Below are 20,151 nucleotides of genomic sequence, written 5' to 3' on the forward strand. Positions count from 1 at the left end.
AGTTTCTAGTTCCGGAGTTTCTAGTGTCAGAGTTTCATTTGCGGCGTCTCTAGTTGTGGAGTTTCCAGTTGTGGAGTTTCTAGTTGTGGAGTTTCCAGTTGCGGAGTTTCTAGTTGTGAAATTTCTAGTTGTGGAGTTTCTAGTTGTGGAGACTCTAGTTGTGGAGTTTCTAGTTGTTGAGTTTCTAGTTGTGGAGGTTCAATTGCGGAGTCTCTAGTTGTGGAGTTTCTAGTTGTGGAGTTTCCAGTTGTGGGTTTTCTTGTTGCGGAGTTTCTGGTTGTGGAGTCTCTAGTTGTGGAGTCTGTAGTTGTGGAGTCCCTGGTTGTGCAGTTTGTAATCGGAGTTTCTAGTTGCGGAGTTTCTAGTTGCGGAGTTTCTAGTTGTGGAGTTTCTAGTTGCGGAGTTTCAAATGCGGAGTCTCTAGTTTTGGAGTTTCTAGTTGCGGAGTATCTAGTTGTGGAGTTTCTAGTTGTGGAGTTCCTAGTTGTGGAGTTTCCAGTTGTAGAGTCTCTTGTTGTGGAGTATCTAGTTGTGGAGTTTCTGGTTGTGGAGGCTCTAGTTATGGAGGTTCTAGTTGTGGAGTTTCTAGTCGTGGAATTTCTAGTTGCGCAGTTTCTAGTTGTGGAGTTTCTAGTTCTGGAGTTTCCAGTTGCGGAGTATCTAGTTGTCGAGTCTCTAGTTGTGGAGTCTCTAGTTGTGGAGTTTCTAGTCGGAGTTTCTTGTTGCAGAGTTTCTAGTTGTGAAATTTCTAGTTGTGGCGCTTCTAGTTGTGGAGTCTCTAGTTGTGGAGTTTCTAGCTGTTGAGTTTCTAGTTGTGGAGTTACTAGTTGTGGATGTTCAATTGCGGAGTCTCTAGTTGTGGAGTTTCTAGTTGAGGAGTTTGCAGTTGTGGAGTTTCTAGTTGCGGAGTTTCTGGTTGTGGAGTCACTAGATGAGAAGTCTCTAGTTGTGGAGTTTCTAGTTGTGCAGTTTGTAATCGGAGTTTTTAGATGCGGAGTTTCTAGTTAGGAAGTTTTTAGTTTTTGGGTTTCAAGTTCTGGAGTTTCTAGTGTCGGTGTTTCATTTGCGGCGTCTCTAGTTGTGGAGTTTCCAGTTGTAGAGTCTTTAGTTTTGGAGTATCTAGTTGTGGAGTTTCTGGTTGTGGAGACTCTAGTTATGAAGGTTCTAGTTGTGGAGTTTCTAGTCGTGGAGTTTCTAGTTGCACAGTTTCTAGTTGTGGAGTTTCTAGTTCTGGAGTTTCCAGTTGCGGAGTATCTAGTTGTAGAGTCTGTAGTTGTGGAGTCTCTAGTTGTGGAGTTTCTAGTCGGAGTTTCTTGTTGCAGAGTTTCTAGTTGTGAAATTTCTACTTGTGGAGTTTCTAGTTGTGGAGTTTCTAGTTGTTGAGTTTTTAGTTGTGGAGTTTCTAGTTGTGGATGTTCAATTGCAGAGTCTCTAGTTGTGGAGGTTCTAGTTGTGGAGTTTCCAGTTGTGGAGTTTCTAGTTGTGGAGGTTCTTGTTGTGGAGATTCTAGTTGTGAAGTTTCTAGTTTCGGAGTTTCTAGTTGTGGAGTCTCTAGTTGTCGAGTCTCTAATGGTTGAGTCTCTAGTTGTGGAGTTTCTAGTCGGAGTTTCTAGTTGTGGACTTTCCAGTCGTGGAGTTTCTAGCTGTAGAGTTTCTAGTTGTTGAGTTTCTAGTTTTTGAGTCTCAAGTTGTGGAGTTTGAAGTCGGTGTTCCTACTTGTGGAGTTTCTAGTTGCGGAGTGTGTAGCTGTGGAGTTTCTGGTTGCAGAGTTTTTAGTTGTGAAATTTCTAGTTGTGGAGTTCCTAGTTGTTGAGTTCCTAGTTGTTGAGTTTCTAGTTGCGAAGTTTCTAGTGTCGGAGTTTCATTTGCGGCGTCTCTAGTTGTGGAGTTTCTAGTTGTGGAGTTTCCAGTTGTGGAGTTTCTAGTTGCGGAGTTTCTGATTGTGGAGTTTCTAGTTGTGGAATTTCTAGTTGTGGAGTTTCTAGTTGCGGAGTTTCTAGTTGTGGATTTCCTATTTGTGGAGTTTCTAGTTGCGGTGTTTCAAGTTCTGGAGTTTCTAGTTGTGGAGTTTCTAGTTGCGGAGTTTCCAGTTGTGGAGGTTCTAGTTGTTGAGTCTCTAGTTGTGGAGTTTCTAGTTGTGAAGTTTCTAGTTTTGGAGTTTCTAGTTGTGGAGTCTCTAGTTGTCGAGTCTCTAATGGTGGAGTCTCTAGTTGTGGAGATTCTAGTCGGAGTTTCGAGTTGTGGAGTTTCTAGTTGCGGAGTTTCTAGTTTTGGAGTTTCTAGTTGTGAAGTCTCTAGTTTCGGAGTCTCTAGTTGTGGAGTTTCAAGTTGTTTAGTTTCTCGTTGTGGAGTTTCTAGTTGCGGAGATTCAAATGCGGAGTCTCTAGTTTTGGAGTTTCTAGTTGCGGAGTATCTAGTTGTGGAGTTTCTAGTTGTGGAGTTTCTAGTTGTGGAGTTTCCAGTTGTGGAGTTTCTAGTTGCGGAGTTTCTGATTGTGGAGTTTCTAGTTGTGGAATTTCTAGTTGTGGAGGTTCTAGTTGTGGAGTTTCTAGTCGTGGAGTTTCTAGTTGTGCAGTTTTTAGTTGTGGAGTTTCTAGTTCTGGAGTTTCCAGTTGTGGAGTATCTAGTTGTCGAGTCTCTAGTTGTGGAGTCTCTAGTTGTGGAGTTTCTAGTCGGAGTTTCTTCTTGCAGAGTTTCTAGTTGTGAAATTTCTAGTTGTGGAGTTTCTAGTTGTGGGGTCTCTAGTTGTGGAGTTTCTAGTTGCGGAGTTTCTAGTTGTGGAGGTTCTAGTTGTGGATGTTAAATTGCGGAGTCTCTAGTTGTGGAGTTTCCAGTTGTGGAGTTTTTAGTTGCGGAGTTTCTGGTTGTGGAGTCACTAGTTGAGAAGTCTCTAGTTGTGGAGTTTCTAGTTGTGCAGTTTGTAATCGGAGTTTCTAGATGCGGAGTTTCTAGTTGTGAAGTTTCTTGTTGTGGAGTTTCAAGTTCTGGAGTTTCTAGTTGTGGAGTTTCTAGTTGCGGAGTTTCTAGTTGTGGAGGTTCTTGTTGTGGAGTTTCTAGTTGTGAAGTTTCTAGTTTCGGAGTTTCTAGTTGTGGAGTCTCTAGTTGTAAAGTCTCTAATGGTGGAGTCTCTAGTTGTGGAGTTTCTAGTCGGATTTTTTAGTTGTGGACTTTCTAGTCGTGGAGTTTCTAGCTATAGAGTTTCTAGTTGTTGAGTTTCTAGTTGTGGAGTCTCTAGTTGTGGAGTTTGAAGTCGGTGTTCCTACTTGTGGAGTTTCTAGTTGCGGAGTGTGTAGCTGTGGAGTTTCTAGTTGCAGAGTTTCTAGTTGTGAAATTTCTACTTGTGAAGCCTAGTTGTTGAGTTCCTAGTTGTTGAGTTCCTAGTTGTTGAGTTTCTAGTTCCGGAGTTTCTAGTGTCAGAGTTTCATTTGCGGCGTCTCTAGTTGTGGAGTTTCCAGTTGTGGAGTTTCTAGTTGTGGAGTTTCCAGTTGCGGAGTTTCTAGTTGTGAAATTTCTAGTTGTGGAGTTTCTAGTTGTGGAGACTCTAGTTGTGGAGTTTCTAGTTGTTGAGTTTCTAGTTGTGGAGGTTCAATTGCGGAGTCTCTAGTTGTGGAGTTTCTAGTTGTGGAGTTTCCAGTTGTGGGTTTTCTTGTTGCGGAGTTTCTGGTTGTGGAGTCTGTAGTTGTGGAGTCTGTAGTTGTGGAGTCCCTGGTTGTGCAGTTTGTAATCGGAGTTTCTAGTTGCGGAGTTTCTAGTTGCGGAGTTTCTAGTTGTGGAGTTTCTAGTTGCGGAGTTTCAAATGCGGAGTCTCTAGTTTTGGAGTTTCTAGTTGCGGAGTATCTAGTTGTGGAGTTTCTAGTTGTGGAGTTCCTAGTTGTGGAGTTTCCAGTTGTAGAGTCTCTTGTTGTGGAGTATCTAGTTGTGGAGTTTCTGGTTGTGGAGGCTCTAGTTATGGAGGTTCTAGTTGTGGAGTTTCTAGTCGTGGAATTTCTAGTTGCGCAGTTTCTAGTTGTGGAGTTTCTAGTTCTGGAGTTTCCAGTTGCGGAGTATCTAGTTGTCGAGTCTCTAGTTGTGGAGTCTCTAGTTGTGGAGTTTCTAGTCGGAGTTTCTTGTTGCAGAGTTTCTAGTTGTGAAATTTCTAGTTGTGGCGCTTCTAGTTGTGGAGTCTCTAGTTGTGGAGTTTCTAGCTGTTGAGTTTCTAGTTGTGGAGTTACTAGTTGTGGATGTTCAATTGCGGAGTCTCTAGTTGTGGAGTTTCTAGTTGAGGAGTTTGCAGTTGTGGAGTTTCTAGATGCGGAGTTTCTAGTTGAGAAGTTTCTTGTTGTGGAGTTTCAAGTTCTGGAGTTTCTAGTTGTGGAGTTTCTAGTTGCGGAGTTTCTAGTTGTGGAGGTTCTTGTTGTGGAGTTTCTAGTTGTGAAGTTTCTAGTTTCGGAGTTTGTAGTTGTGGAGTCTCTAGTTGTCGAGTCTCTAATGGTGGAGTCTCTAGTTGTGGAGTTTCTAGTCGGATTTTCTAGTTGTGGACTTTCTAGTCGTGGAGTTTCTAGCTGTAGAGTTTCTAGTTGTTGAGTTTCTAGTTGTGGAGTCTCTAGTTGTGGAGTTTCTAGTTGTGGCTGTTCAATTGCGGAGACTCTAGTTGTGGAGTTTCTAGTTGCGGAGTGTCTAGTTGAGGAGTTTCTAGCTGTGGAGTTTCTAGTTGTGGAGTTTCCAGTTGTAGAGTCTTTAGTTTTGGAGTATCTAGTTGTGGAGTTTCTGGTTGTGGAGACTCTAGTTATGAAGGTTCTAGTTGTGGAGTTTCTAGTCGTGGAGTTTCTAGTTGCACAGTTTCTAGTTGTGGAGTTTCTAGTTCTGGAGTTTCCAGTTGCGGAGTATCTAGTTGTCGAGTCTGTAGTTGTGGAGTCTCTAGTTGTGGAGTTTCTAGTCGGAGTTTCTTGTTGCAGAGTTTCTAGTTGTGAAATTTCTACTTGTGGAGTTTCTAGTTGTGGAGTTTCTAGTTGTTGAGTTTTTAGTTGTGGAGTTTCTAGTTGTGGATGTTCAATTGCAGAGTCTCTAGTTGTGGAGGTTCTAGTTGTGGAGTTTCCAGTTGTGGAGTTTCTAGTTGTGGAGGTTCTTGTTGTGGAGATTCTAGTTGTGAAGTTTCTAGTTTCGGAGTTTCTAGTTGTGGAGTCTCTAGTTGTCGAGTCTCTAATGGTTGAGTCTCTAGTTGTGGAGTTTCTAGTCGGAGTTTCTAGTTGTGGACTTTCCAGTCGTGGAGTTTCTAGCTGTAGAGTTTCTAGTTGTTGAGTTTCTAGTTTTTGAGTCTCAAGTTGTGGAGTTTGAAGTCGGTGTTCCTACTTGTGGAGTTTCTAGTTGCGGAGTGTGTAGCTGTGGAGTTTCTGGTTGCAGAGTTTTTAGTTGTGAAATTTCTAGTTGTGGAGTTCCTAGTTGTTGAGTTCCTAGTTGTTGAGTTTCTAGTTGCGAAGTTTCTAGTGTCGGAGTTTCATTTGCGGCGTCTCTAGTTGTGGAGTTTCTAGTTGTGGAGTTTCCAGTTGTGGAGTTTCTAGTTGCGGAGTTTCTGATTGTGGAGTTTCTAGTTGTGGAATTTCTAGTTGTGGAGTTTCTAGTTGCGGAGTTTCTAGTTGTGGATTTCCTATTTGTGGAGTTTCTAGTTGCGGTGTTTCAAGTTCTGGAGTTTCTAGTTGTGGAGTTTCTAGTTGCGGAGTTTCCAGTTGTGGAGGTTCTAGTTGTTGAGTCTCTAGTTGTGGAGTTTCTAGTTGTGAAGTTTCTAGTTTTGGAGTTTCTAGTTGTGGAGTCTCTAGTTGTCGAGTCTCTAATGGTGGAGTCTCTAGTTGTGGAGATTTTAGTCGGAGTTTCGAGTTGTGGAGTTTCTAGTTGCGGAGTTTCTAGTTTTGGAGTTTCTAGTTGTGAAGTCTCTAGTTTCGGAGTCTCTAGTTGTGGAGTTTCAAGTTGTTTAGTTTCTCGTTGTGGAGTTTCTAGTTGCGGAGTTTCAAATGCGGAGTCTCTAGTTTTGGAGTTTCTAGTTGCGGAGTATCTAGTTGTGGAGTTTCTAGTTGTGGAGTTTCTAGTTGTGGAGTTTCCAGTTGTGGAGTTTCTAGTTGCGGAGTTTCTGATTGTGGAGTTTCTAGTTGTGGAATTTCTAGTTGTGGAGGTTCTAGTTGTGGAGTTTCTAGTCGTGGAGTTTCTAGTTGTGCAGTTTTTAGTTGTGGAGTTTCTAGTTCTGGAGTTTCCAGTTGTGGAGTATCTAGTTGTCGAGTCTCTAGTTGTGGAGTCTCTAGTTGTGGAGTTTCTAGTCGGAGTTTCTTCTTGCAGAGTTTCTAGTTGTGAAATTTCTAGTTGTGGAGTTTCTAGTTGTGGGGTCTCTAGTTGTGGAGTTTCTAGTTGCGGAGTTTCTAGTTGTGGAGGTTCTAGTTGTGGATGTTAAATTGCGGAGTCTCTAGTTGTGGAGTTTCCAGTTGTGGAGTTTCTAGTTGCGGAGTTTCTGGTTGTGGAGTCACTAGTTGAGAAGTCTCTAGTTGTGGAGTTTCTAGTTGTGCAGTTTGTAATCGGAGTTTCTAGATGCGGAGTTTCTAGTTGTGAAGTTTCTTGTTGTGGAGTTTCAAGTTCTGGAGTTTCTAGTTGTGGAGTTTCTAGTTGCGGAGTTTCTAGTTGTGGAGGTTCTTGTTGTGGAGTTTCTAGTTGTGAAGTTTCTAGTTTCGGAGTTTCTAGTTGTGGAGTCTCTAGTTGTAAAGTCTCTAATGGTGGAGTCTCTAGTTGTGGAGTTTCTAGTCGGATTTTTTAGTTGTGGACTTTCTAGTCGTGGAGTTTCTAGCTATAGAGTTTCTAGTTGTTGAGTTTCTAGTTGTGGAGTCTCTAGTTGTGGAGTTTGAAGTCGGTGTTCCTACTTGTGGAGTTTCTAGTTGCGGAGTGTGTAGCTGTGGAGTTTCTAGTTGCAGAGTTTCTAGTTGTGAAATTTCTACTTGTGAAGCCTAGTTGTTGAGTTCCTAGTTGTTGAGTTCCTAGTTGTTGAGTTTCTAGTTCCGGAGTTTCTAGTGTCAGAGTTTCATTTGCGGCGTCTCTAGTTGTGGAGTTTCCAGTTGTGGAGTTTCTAGTTGTGGAGTTTCCAGTTGCGGAGTTTCTAGTTGTGAAATTTCTAGTTGTGGAGTTTCTAGTTGTGGAGACTCTAGTTGTGGAGTTTCTAGTTGTTGAGTTTCTAGTTGTGGAGGTTCAATTGCGGAGTCTCTAGTTGTGGAGTTTCTAGTTGTGGAGTTTCCAGTTGTGGGTTTTCTTGTTGCGGAGTTTCTGGTTGTGGAGTCTCTAGTTGTGGAGTCTGTAGTTGTGGAGTCCCTGGTTGTGCAGTTTGTAATCGGAGTTTCTAGTTGCGGAGTTTCTAGTTGCGGAGTTTCTAGTTGTGGAGTTTCTAGTTGCGGAGTTTCAAATGCGGAGTCTCTAGTTTTGGAGTTTCTAGTTGCGGAGTATCTAGTTGTGGAGTTTCTAGTTGTGGAGTTCCTAGTTGTGGAGTTTCCAGTTGTAGAGTCTCTTGTTGTGGAGTATCTAGTTGTGGAGTTTCTGGTTGTGGAGGCTCTAGTTATGGAGGTTCTAGTTGTGGAGTTTCTAGTCGTGGAATTTCTAGTTGCGCAGTTTCTAGTTGTGGAGTTTCTAGTTCTGGAGTTTCCAGTTGCGGAGTATCTAGTTGTCGAGTCTCTAGTTGTGGAGTCTCTAGTTGTGGAGTTTCTAGTCGGAGTTTCTTGTTGCAGAGTTTCTAGTTGTGAAATTTCTAGTTGTGGCGCTTCTAGTTGTGGAGTCTCTAGTTGTGGAGTTTCTAGCTGTTGAGTTTCTAGTTGTGGAGTTACTAGTTGTGGATGTTCAATTGCGGAGTCTCTAGTTGTGGAGTTTCTAGTTGAGGAGTTTGCAGTTGTGGAGTTTCTAGTTGCGGAGTTTCTGGTTGTGGAGTCACTAGATGAGAAGTCTCTAGTTGTGGAGTTTCTAGTTGTGCAGTTTGTAATCGGAGTTTTTAGATGCGGAGTTTCTAGTTAGGAAGTTTTTAGTTTTTGGGTTTCAAGTTCTGGAGTTTCTAGTGTCGGTGTTTCATTTGCGGCGTCTCTAGTTGTGGATTTTCTAGTTGTGGAGTTTCCAGTTGTGGAGTTTCTAGTTGCGGAGTTTCTGATTGTGGAGTTTCTAGTTGTGGAATTTCTAGTTGTGGAGGTTCTAGGTGTGGAGTTTCAAGTTGCGCAGTTTTTAGTTGTGGAGTTTCTAGTTCTGGAGTTTCCAGTAGCGGAGTATCTAGTTGTCGAGTCTCTAGTTGTGGAGTCTCTAGTTGTGGAGTTTCTAGTCGGAGTTTCTTGTTGCAGAGTTTCTAGTTGTGAAGTTTCTACTTGTGGAGTTTCTAGTTGTGGAGTTTCTAGTTGTGGAGTTTTTGTTGTGGAGTTTCTAGTTGTGGATGTTCAATTGCAGAGTCTCTAGTTGTGGAGTTTCTAGTTGTGGAGTTTCCAGTTGTGGAGTTTCTAGTTGTGGAGGTTCTTGTTGTGGAGTTTCTAGTTGTGAAGTTTCTAGTTTCGGAGTTTCTAGTTGTGAAGTCTCTAGTTGTCGAGTCTCTAATGGTTGAGTCTCTAGTTGTGGAGTTTCTAGTCGGAGTTTCTAGTTGTGGACTTTCCAGTCGTGGAGTTTCTAGCTGTAGAGTTTCTAGTTGTTGAGTTTCTAGTTTTGGAGTCTCAAGTTGTGGAGTTTGAAATCGGTGTTCCTACTTGTGGAGTTTCTAGTTGCGGAGTGTGTAGCTGTGGAGTTTCTGGTTGCAGAGTTTTTAGTTGTGAAATTTCTAGTTGTGGAGTTCCTAGTTGTTGAGTTCCTAGTTGTTGAGTTTCTAGTTGCGAAGTTTCTAGTGTCGGAGTTTCATTTGCGGCGTCTCTAGTTGTGGAGTTTCTAGTTGTGGAGTTTCCAGTTGTGGAGTTTCTAGTTGCGGAGTTTCTGATTGTGGAGTTTCTAGTTGTGGAATTTCTAGTTGTGGAGTTTCTAGTTGCGGAGTTTCTAGTTGTGGAGTTCCTATTTGTGGAGTTTCTAGTTGCGGTGTTTCAAGTTCTGGAGTTTCTAGTTGTGGAGTTTCTAGTTGCGGAGTTTCCAGTTGTGGAGGTTCTAGTTGTTGAGTCTCTAGTTGTGGAGTTTCTAGTTGTGAAGTTTCTAGTTCTGGAGTTTCTAGTTGTGGAGTCTCTAGTTGTCGAGTCTCTAATGGTGGAGTCTCTAGTTGTGGAGATTCTAGTCGGAGTTTTGAGTTGTGGAGTTTCTAGTTGCGGAGTTTCTAGTTTTGGAGTTTCTAGTTGTGAAGTCTCTAGTTTCGGAGTCTCTAGTTGTGGAGTTTCAAGTTGTTTAGTTTCTCGTTGTGGAGTTTCTAGTTGCGGAGTTTCAAATGCGGAGTCTCTAGTTTTGGAGTTTCTAGTTGCGGAGTATCTAGTTGTGGAGTTTCTAGTTGTGGAGTTTCTAGTTGTGGAGTTTCCAGTTGTGGAGTTTCAAGTTGCGGAGTTTCTGATTGTGGAGTTTCTGGTTGTGGAATTTCTAGTTGTGGAGGTTCTAGGTGTGGAGTTTCTAGTTGTGGAGTTTCTAGTTGCGCAGTTTATAGTTGTGGAGTTTCAAGTTCTGGAGTTTCCAGTAGCGGAGTATCTAGTTGTCGAGTCTCTAGTTGTGGAGTCTCTAGTTGTGGAGTTTCTAGTCGGAGTTTCTTGTTGCAGAGTTTCTAGTTGTGAAATTTCTAGTTGTGGAGTTTCTAGTTGTGGAGTCTCTAGTTCTGGAGTTTCTAGTTGTGGAGTTTCTAGTTGTTGAGTTTCTAGTTGCGGAGGTTCAATTGTGGAGTCTCTAATTGTGGAGTTTCTAGTTGTGGAGTTTTTAGTTGAGGATTTCCTGGTTGCGGAGTTTCTGGTTGTGGAGTCTCTAGTTGTGGAGTCTGTAGTTGTGGAGTCCCTGGTTGTGCAGATTGTAATCGGAGTTTCTCATTGCGAAATTTCTAGTTGTGGAGTTTCTAGTTGTGGAATTTCTAGTTGTGGAGTTTCAAGTTGGGGAGTTTCTAGTTGTGGAGTTTCTAGTTGCGGAGTTTCTAGATCTGGAGGTTCTAGTTGTGGAGTTTCTAGTTCTTGAGTTTCCAGTTGCCGAGTGTCTATATGTCGAGTCTCTAGTTGTGGAGTCTCTAGTTGTGGAGTTTCTAGTCGGAGTTTCTACTTGTGGAGTTTCTAGTTGCGGAGTTTGTAGCTGTGGAGTTTCTGGTTACAGAGTTTCTAGTTGTGAAATTTCTAGTTGTGGAGTCTAGTTGTGAAGTTTCTAGTTGTTGAGTTCCTAGTTGTTGAGTATCCAGTTGTTGAGTTTCTAGTTGCGGAGGTTCAATTGCGGAGTCTCTAGTTGTGGAGTTTCTAGTTGTGGAGTTTTTGTTGAGGATTTCCTGGTTGCGGAGTTTCTGGTTGTGGAGTCTCTAGTTGTGGAGTCTGTAGTTGTGGAGTCCCTGGTTGTGCAGATTGTAATCGGAGTTTCTCATTGCGAAATTTCTAGTTGTGGAGTTTCTAGTTGTGGAATTTCTAGTTGTGGAGTTTCAAGTTGGGGAGTTTCTAGTTGTGGAGTTTCTAGTTGCGGAGTTTCTAGTTGTGCAGTTTTTAGTTGTGGAGTTTCTAGTTCTGGAGTTTCCAGTTGCGGAGTATCTAGTTGTCGAGTCTCTAGTTGTGGAGTCTCTAGTTGTGGAGTTTGTAGTCGGAGTTTCTTCTTGCAGAGTTTCTAGTTGTGAAATTTCTAGTTGTGGAGTTTCTAGTTGTGGGGTTTCTAGTTGTGGAGTTTCTAGTTGTTGAGTTTCTAGTTGTGGAGTTTCTAGTTCTGGATGTTAAATTGCGGAGTCTCTAGTTGTCGAGTTTCTAGTTGTGGAGTTTCCAGTTGTGGAGTTTCTAGTTGCGGAGTTTCTGGTTGTGGAGTCACTAGTTGAGAAGTCTCTAGTTGTGGAGTTTCTAGTTGTGCAGTTTGTAATCGGAGTTTCTAGATGCGGAGTTTCTAGTTGTGAAGTTTCTTGTTGTGGAGTTTCAAGTTCTTGAGTTTCTAGTTGTGGAGTTTCTAGTTGCGGAGTTTCTAGTTGTGGAGGTTCTTGTTGTGGAGTTTCTAGTTGTGAAGTTTCTAGTTTCGGAGTTTCTAGTTGTGGAGTCTCTAGTTGTCGAGTCTCTAATGGTGGAGTCTCTAGTTGTGGAGTTTCTAGTCGGAGTTTCTAGTTGTGGACTTCCTAGTCGTGGAGTTTCTAGCTGTAGAGTTTCTAGTTGTTGAGTTTCTAGTTGTGGAGTCTCTAGTTGTGGAGTTTGAAGTCGGTGTTCCTACTTGTGGAATTTCTAGTTGCGGAGTGTGTAGCTGTATAGTTTCTGGTTGCAGAGTTTCTAGTTGTGAAATTTCTAGTTGTGAAGCCTAGTTGTTTAGTTCCTAGTTGTTGAGTTCCTAGTTGTTGAGTTTCTAGTTGCGGAGTTTCTAGTGTCGGTGTTTCATTTGCGGCGTCTCTAGTTGTGGAGTTTCTAGTTGTAGAGTTTCCAGTTGTGGAGTTTCTAGTTGCGGAGTTTCTGATTGTGGAGTTTCTAGTTGTGGAATTTCTAGTTGTGGAGGTTCTAGGTGTGGAGCTTCTAGTTGTGGAGTTTCTAGTTGCGCAGTTTTTAGTTGTGGAGTTTCTAGTTCTGGAGTTTCCAGTAGCGGATTATCTAGTTGTCGAGTCTCTAGTTGTGGAGTCTCTAGTGTTGGAGTTTCTAGTCGGAGTTTCTTGTTGCAGAGTTTCTAGTTGTGAAATTTCTAGTTGTGGAGTTTCTAGTTGCGGAGTCTCTAGTTCTGGAGTTTCTAGTTGTTGAGTTTCTAGTTGTTGAGTTTCTAGTTGCGGAGGTTCAATTGCGGAGTCTCTAGTTGTGGAGTTTCTAGTTGTGGAGTTTTTAGTTGTGGATTTCCTGGTTGCGGAGTTTCTGGTTGTGGAGTCTCTAGTTGTGGAGTCTGTAGTTGTGGAGTCCCTGGTTGTGCAGATTGTAATCGGAGTTTCTCATTGCGAAATTTCTAGTTGTGGAGTTTCTAGTTGTGGAATTTCTAGTTGTGGAGTTTCAAGTTGGGGAGTTTCTAGTTGTGGAGTTTCTAGTTGCGGAGTTTCTAGTTCTGGAGGTTCTAGTTGTGGAGTTTCTAGTTCTTGAGTTTCCAGTTGCCGAGTGTCTATATGTCGAGTCTCTAGTTGTGGAGTCTCTAGTTGTGGAGTCTCTAGTTGTGGAGTTTCTAGTCGGAGTTTCTACTTGTGGAGTTTCTAGTTGCGGAGTTTGTAGCTGTGGAGTTTCTGGTTACAGAGTTTCTAGTTGTGAAATTTCTAGTTGTGGAGTCTAGTTGTGGAGTTTCTAGTTGTTGAGTTCCTAGTTGTTGAGTTTGCAGTTGCGGAGTTTCTAGTTGCGGAGTTTCAATTGCGGAGTCGCTAGTTGTGGAGTTTCTAGTTGTTGAGTTTCCAGTTGTGGAATTTCTAGTTGCGGAGTTTCAATTGCGGAGGCTCTAGTTGTGGAGTTTCTAGTTGTGGAGTTTCTCGTTGTAGAGATTCTAGTTGCGGAGTTTCATATGCAGAGGCTCTAGCTCTGGAGTTTCTAGTTGGGGAGTATCTAGTTGTGAAGTTTCTAGTTGTGGAGTCTCTAGTTGTTGAGTTTCTAGTTGCCGAGGTTCAATTGTGGAGTCTCTAGTTGTGGAGTTTCTAGATCTGGAGTTTGCAGTTGTGGATTTTCTGGTTGCGGAGTTTCTGGTTGTGGAGTCTCTAGTTGTCGAGTCTGTAGTTGTGGAGTCCCTGGTTGTGCAGTTTGTAATCGGAGTTTCTAGTTGCGGAGTTTCTGGTTGTGGAGTTTTTTTTTGTGAATTTCTAGTTGTGGAGTTTCAAGTTGGGGAGTTTCTAGTTGTGGAGTTTCTAGTTGCGGAGTTTCTAGTTGTGGAAGTTCTAGTTGTGGAGTTTCTAGTCGTGGAGTTTCTAGTTGCGCAGTTTCTAGTTGTGGAGTTTCCAGTTCTGGAGTTTCCAGTTGCGGAGTGTCTAGTTGTCGAGTCTCTAGTTGTGGAGTCTCTAGTTGTGGAGTTTCTAGTCGGAGTTTCTAGTGTCAGAGTTTCTAGTTGTAAAATTTCTAGTTGTGGAGTTTGTTGTTGTTGAGTCTCTAGTTGTGGAGTTTCTAGTTGTTGAGTTTCCAGTTGTGGAGTTTCCAGTTGTGGAGTTTCTAGTTGCGGAGTTTCTGGTTTTTGAGTCTCTTGTTGTGGAGTTTCGAGTTGCGGAGTTTCTAGTTGTGGAGTTCCTAATTGTGGAGTTTCTAGTTGCGGAGTTTCAAGTTCTGGAGTTTCTAGTTGTGGAGTTTCTAGTTGCGGAGTTTCCAGTTGTGGAGGTTCTAGTTGTGGAGTCTCTAGTTGTGGAGTTTCTAGTTGTGGAGTTTCTAGTTCTGGAGTTTCCAGTTGCGGAGTATCTAGTTGTCGAGTCTGTAGTTGTAGAGTCTCTAGTTGTGGAGTTTCTTGTCGGAGTTTCTTGTTGCAGAGTTTCTAGTTGTGAAAATTCTACTTGTGGAGTTTCTAGTTGTGGAGTTTCTAGTTGTTGAGTTTTTAGTTGTGGAGTTTCTAGTTGTGGATTTTCAATTGCGGAGTCTCTAGTTGTGGAGTGTCTAGTTGCGGAGTGTCTAGTTGAGGAGTTTCTAGTTGTGGAGTTTCTAGTTGTGGAGTTTCCAGTTGTAGAGTCTCTAGTTTTGGAGTATCTAGTTGTGGAGTCTCTGGTTGTGGAGACTCTAGTTATGGAGGTTCTAGTTGTGGAGTTTCTAGTTCTGGAGTTTCCAGTTGCGGAGTATCTAGTTGTCGAGTCTGTAGTTGTGGAGTCTCTAGTTGTGGAGTTTCTAGTCGGAGTTTCTTGTTGCAGAGTTTCTAGTGGTGAAATTTTTACTTGTGGAGTTTCTAGTTGTGGAGTTTCTAGTTGTTGAGTTTTTAGTTGTGGAGTTTCTAGTTGTGGATGTTCAATTGCGGAGTCTCTAGTTGTGGAGTGTCTAGTTGCGGAGTGTCTAGTTGAGGAGTTTCTAGTTTCGGAGTTTCTAGTTGTGGAGTCTCTAGTTGTGGAGTTTCTAGTCGGAGTTTCTAGTTGTGGACTTTCTAGTCGTGGAGTTTCAAGCTGTAGAGTTTCTAGTTGTTGAGTTTCTAGTTGTGGAGTCTCTAGTTGTGGAGTTTCTGGTTGCAGAGTTTTTAGTTGTGAAATTTCTAGTTGTGAAGCCTAGTTGTGGAGTTTCCAGTTGTAGAGTCTCTAGTTTTGGAGTATCTAGTTGTGGAGTTTCTGGTTGTGGAGACTCTAGTTATGGAGGTTCTAGTTGTGGAGTTTCTAGTCGTGGAGTTTCTAGTTGCGCAGTTTCTAGTTGTGGAGTTTCTAGTTCTGGAGTTTCCAGTTGCGGAGTATCTAGTTGTCGAGTCTGTAGGGTTGGAGTCTGTAGTTGTGGAGTTTTTAGTCGGAGTTTCTTGTTGCAGAGTTTCTAGTTGTGAAATTTCTACTTGTGGAGTTTCTAGTTGCGAAGTTTCTAGTGTCGGAGTTTCATTTGCGGCGTCTCTAGTTGTGGAGTTTCTAGTTGTGGAGTTTCCAAATGTGGAGTTTCTAGTTGCGGAGTTTCTGATTGTGGAGTTTCTAGTTGTGGAATTTCTAGTTGTGGAGGTTCTAGTTGTGGAGTTTCTAGTCGTGGAGTTTCTAGTTGTGCAGTTTTTAGTTGTGGAGTTTCTAGTTCTGGAGTTTCCAGTTGCGGAGTATCTAGTTGTCGAGTCTCTAGTTGTGGAATTTCTAGTTGTGGAGTTTCTAGTTGTGGGGTCTCTAGTTGTGGAGTTTCTAGTTGTTGAGTTTCTAGTTGTGGAGTTTCTAGTTGTGGATGGTAAATTGCGGAGTCTCTAGTTGTGGAGTTTCTAGTTGTGGAGTTTCCAGTTGTGGAGTTTCTAGTTGCGGAGTTTCTGGTTGTGGAGTCACTAGTTGAGAAGTCTCTAGTTGTGGAGTTTCTAGTTGTGCAGTTTGTAATCGGAGTTTCTAGATGCGGAGTTTCTAGTTGAGAAGTTTCTTGTTGTGGAGTTTCAAGTTCTGGAGTTTCTAGTTGTGGAGTTTCTAGTTGCGGAGTTTCTAGTTGTGGAGGTTCTTGTTGTGGAGTTTCTAGTTGTGAAGTTTCTAGTTTCGGAGTTTGTAGTTGTGGAGTCTCTAGTTGTCGAGTCTCTAATGGTGGAGTCTCTAGTTGTGGAGTTTCTAGTCGGATTTTCTAGTTGTGGACTTTCTAGTCGTGGAGTTTCTAGCTGTAGAGTTTCTAGTTGTTGAGTTTCTAGTTGTGGAGTCTCTAGTTGTGGAGTTTCTAGTTGTGGCTGTTCAATTGCGGAGACTCTAGTTGTGGAGTTTCTAGTTGCGGAGTGTCTAGTTGAGGAGTTTCTAGCTGTGGAGTTTCTAGTTGTGGAGTTTCCAGTTGTAGAGTCTTTAGTTTTGGAGTATCTAGTTGTGGAGTTTCTGGTTGTGGAGACTCTAGTTATGAAGGTTCTAGTTGTGGAGTTTCTAGTCGTGGAGTTTCTAGTTGCACAGTTTCTAGTTGTGGAGTTTCTAGTTCTGGAGTTTCCAGTTGCGGAGTATCTAGTTGTCGAGTCTGTAGTTGTGGAGTCTCTAGTTGTGGAGTTTCTAGTCGGAGTTTCTTGTTGCAGAGTTTCTAGTTGTGAAATTTCTACTTGTGGAGTTTCTAGTTGTGGAGTTTCTAGTTGTTGAGTTTTTAGTTGTGGAGTTTCTAGTTGTGGATGTTCAATTGCAGAGTCTCTAGTTGTGGAGGTTCTAGTTGTGGAGTTTCCAGTTGTGGAGTTTCTAGTTGTGGAGGTTCTTGTTGTGGAGATTCTAGTTGTGAAGTTTCTAGTTTCGGAGTTTCTAGTTGTGGAGTCTCTAGTTGTCGAGTCTCTAATGGTTGAGTCTCTAGTTGTGGAGTTTCTAGTCGGAGTTTCTAGTTGTGGACTTTCCAGTCGTGGAGTTTCTAGCTGTAGAGTTTCTAGTTGTTGAGTTTCTAGTTTTTGAGTCTCAAGTTGTGGAGTTTGAAGTCGGTGTTCCTACTTGTGGAGTTTCTAGTTGCGGAGTGTGTAGCTGTGGAGTTTCTGGTTGCAGAGTTTTTAGTTGTGAAATTTCTAGTTGTGGAGTTCCTAGTTGTTGAGTTCCTAGTTGTTGAGTTTCTAGTTGCGAAGTTTCTAGTGTCGGAGTTTCATTTGCGGCGTCTCTAGTTGTGGAGTTTCTAGTTGTGGAGTTTCCAGTTGTGGAGTTTCTAGTTGCGGAGTTTCTGATTGTGGAGTTTCTAGTTGTGGAATTTCTAGTTGTGGAGTTTCTAGTTGCGGAGTTTCTAGTTGTGGATTTCCTATTTGTGGAGTTTCTAGTTGCGGTGTTTCAAGTTCTGGAGTTTCTAGTTGTGGAGTTTCTAGTTGCGGAGTTTCCAGTTGTGGAGGTTCTAGTTGTTGAGTCTCTAGTTGTGGAGTTTCTAGTTGTGAAGTTTCTAGTTTTGGAGTTTCTAGTTGTGGAGTCTCTAGTTGTCGAGTCTCTAATGGTGGAGTCTCTAGTTGTGGAGATTCTAGTCGGAGTTTCGAGTTGTGGAGTTTCTAGTTGCGGAGTTTCTAGTTTTGGAGTTTCTAGTTGTGAAGTCTCTAGTTTCGGAGTCTCTAGTTGTGGAGTTTCAAGTTGTTTAGTTTCTCGTTGTGGAGTTTCTAGTTGCGGAGTTTCAAATGCGGAGTCTCTAGTTTTGGAGTTTCTAGTTGCGGAGTATCTAGTTGTGGAGTTTCTAGTTGTGGAGTTTCTAGTTGTGGAGTTTCCAGTTGTGGAGTTTCTAGTTGCGGAGTTTCTGATTGTGGAGTTTCTAGTTGTGGAATTTCTAGTTGTGGAGGTTCTAGTTGTGGAGTTTCTAGTCGTGGAGTTTCTAGTTGTGCAGTTTTTAGTTGTGGAGTTTCTAGTTCTGGAGTTTCCAGTTGTGGAGTATCTAGTTGTCGAGTCTCTAGTTGTGGAGTCTCTAGTTGTGGAGTTTCTAGTCGGAGTTTCTTCTTGCAGAGTTTCTAGTTGTGAAATTTCTAGTTGTGGAGTTTCTAGTTGTGGGGTCTCTAGTTGTGGAGTTTCTAGTTGCGGAGTTTCTAGTTGTGGAGGTTCTAGTTGTGGATGTTAAATTGCGGAGTCTCTAGTTGTGGAGTTTCCAGTTGTGGAGTTTCTAGTTGCGGAGTTTCTGGTTGTGGAGTCACTAGTTGAGAAGTCTCTAGTTGTGGAGTTTCTAGTTGTGCAGTTTGTAATCGGAGTTTCTAGATGCGGAGTTTCTAGTTGTGAAGTTTCTTGTTGTGGAGTTTCAAGTTCTGGAGTTTCTAGTTGTGGAGTTTCTAGTTGCGGAGTTTCTAGTTGTGGAGGTTCTTGTTGTGGAGTTTCTAGTTGTGAAGTTTCTAGTTTCGGAGTTTCTAGTTGTGGAGTCTCTAGTTGTAAAGTCTCTAATGGTGGAGTCTCTAGTTGTGGAGTTTCTAGTCGGATTTTTTAGTTGTGGACTTTCTAGTCGTGGAGTTTCTAGCTATAGAGTTTCTAGTTGTTGAGTTTCTAGTTGTGGAGTCTCTAGTTGTGGAGTTTGAAGTCGGTGTTCCTACTTGTGGAGTTTCTAGTTGCGGAGTGTGTAGCTGTGGAGTTTCTAGTTGCAGAGTTTCTAGTTGTGAAATTTCTACTTGTGAAGCCTAGTTGTTGAGTTCCTAGTTGTTGAGTTCCTAGTTGTTGAGTTTCTAGTTCCGGAGTTTCTAGTGTCAGAGTTTCATTTGCGGCGTCTCTAGTTGTGGAGTTTCCAGTTGTGGAGTTTCTAGTTGTGGAGTTTCCAGTTGCGGAGTTTCTAGTTGTGAAATTTCTAGTTGTGGAGTTTCTAGTTGTGGAGACTCTAGTTGTGGAGTTTCTAGTTGTTGAGTTTCTAGTTGTGGAGGTTCAATTGCGGAGTCTCTAGTTGTGGAGTTTCTAGTTGTGGAGTTTCCAGTTGTGGGTTTTCTTGTTGCGGAGTTTCTGGTTGTGGAGTCTCTAGTTGTGGAGTCTGTAGTTGTGGAGTCCCTGGTTGTGCAGTTTGTAATCGGAGTTTCTAGTTGCGGAGTTTCTAGTTGCGGAGTTTCTAGTTGTGGAGTTTCTAGTTGCGGAGTTTCAAATGCGGAGTCTCTAGTTTTGGAGTTTCTAGTTGCGGAGTATCTAGTTGTGGAGTTTCTAGTTGTGGAGTTCCTAGTTGTGGAGTTTCCAGTTGTAGAGTCTCTTGTTGTGGAGTATCTAGTTGTGGAGTTTCTGGTTGTGGAGGCTCTAGTTATGGAGGTTCTAGTTGTGGAGTTTCTAGTCGTGGAATTTCTAGTTGCGCAGTTTCTAGTTGTGGAGTTTCTAGTTCTGGAGTTTCCAGTTGCGGAGTATCTAGTTGTCGAGTCTCTAGTTGTGGAGTCTCTAGTTGTGGAGTTTCTAGTCGGAGTTTCTTGTTGCAGAGTTTCTAGTTGTGAAATTTCTAGTTGTGGCGCTTCTAGTTGTGGAGTCTCTAGTTGTGGAGTTTCTAGCTGTTGAGTTTCTAGTTGTGGAGTTACTAGTTGTGGATGTTCAATTGCGGAGTCTCTAGTTGTGGAGTTTCTAGTTGAGGAGTTTGCAGTTGTGGAGTTTCTAGATGCGGAGTTTCTAGTTGAGAAGTTTCTTGTTGTGGAGTTTCAAGTTCTGGAGTTTCTAGTTGTGGAGTTTCTAGTTGCGGAGTTTCTAGTTGTGGAGGTTCTTGTTGTGGAGTTTCTAGTTGTGAAGTTTCTAGTTTCGGAGTTTGTAGTTGTGGAGTCTCTAGTTGTCGAGTCTCTAATGGTGGAGTCTCTAGTTGTGGAGTTTCTAGTCGGATTTTCTAGTTGTGGACTTTCTAGTCGTGGAGTTTCTAGCTGTAGAGTTTCTAGTTGTTGAGTTTCTAGTTGTGGAGTCTCTAGTTGTGGAGTTTCTAGTTGTGGCTGTTCAATTGCGGAGACTCTAGTTGTGGAGTTTCTAGTTGCGGAGTGTCTAGTTGAGGAGTTTCTAGCTGTGGAGTTTCTAGTTGTGGAGTTTCCAGTTGTAGAGTCTTTAGTTTTGGAGTATCTAGTTGTGGAGTTTCTGGTTGTGGAGACTCTAGTTATGAAGGTTCTAGTTGTGGAGTTTCTAGTCGTGGAGTTTCTAGTTGCACAGTTTCTAGCTGTGGAGTTTCTAGTTCTGGAGTTTCCAGTTGCGGAGTATCTAGTTGTCGAGTCTGTAGTTGTGGAGTCTCTAGTTGTGGAGTTTCTAGTCGGAGTTTCTTGTTGCAGAGTTTCTAGTTGTGAAATTTCTACTTGTGGAGTTTCTAGTTGTGGAGTTTCTAGTTGTTGAGTTTTTAGTTGTGGAGTTTCTAGTTGTGGATGTTCAATTGCAGAGTCTCTAGTTGTGGAGGTTCTAGTTGTGGAGTTTCCAGTTGTGGAGTTTCTAGTTGTGGAGGTTCTTGTTGTGGAGATTCTAGTTGTGAAGTTTCTAGTTTCGGAGTTTCTAGTTGTGGAGTCTCTAGTTGTCGAGTCTCTAATGGTTGAGTCTCTAGTTGTGGAGTTTCTAGTCGGAGTTTCTAGTTGTGGACTTTCCAGTCGTGGAGTTTCTAGCTGTAGAGTTTCTAGTTGTTGAGTTTCTAGTTTTTGAGTCTCAAGTTGTGGAGTTTGAAGTCGGTGTTCCTACTTGTGGAGTTTCTAGTTGCGGAGTGTGTAGCTGTGGAGTTTCTGGTTGCAGAGTTTTTAGTTGTGAAATTTCTAGTTGTGGAGTTCCTAGTTGTTGAGTTCCTAGTTGTTGAGTTTCTAGTTGCGAAGTTTCTAGTGTCGGAGTTTCATTTGCGGCGTCTCTAGTTGTGGAGTTTCTAGTTGTGGAGTTTCCAGTTGTGGAGTTTCTAGTTGCGGAGTTTCTGATTGTGGAGTTTCTAGTTGTGGAATTTCTAGTTGTGGAGTTTCTAGTTGCGGAGTTTCTAGTTGTGGATTTCCTATTTGTGGAGTTTCTAGTTGCGGTGTTTCAAGTTCTGGAGTTTCTAGTTGTGGAGTTTCTAGTTGCGGAGTTTCCAGTTGTGGAGGTTCTAGTTGTTGAGTCTCTAGTTGTGGAGTTTCTAGTTGTGAAGTTTCTAGTTTTGGAGTTTCTAGTTGTGGAGTCTCTAGTTGTCGAGTCTCTAATGGTGGAGTCTCTAGTTGTGGAGA

Source organism: Rhipicephalus microplus, unplaced genomic scaffold (genome assembly GCF_043290135.1).
Source record: "Rhipicephalus microplus isolate Deutch F79 unplaced genomic scaffold, USDA_Rmic scaffold_35, whole genome shotgun sequence".
In the NCBI taxonomy this organism is placed as follows: Eukaryota; Metazoa; Arthropoda; class Arachnida; order Ixodida; family Ixodidae; genus Rhipicephalus; species Rhipicephalus microplus.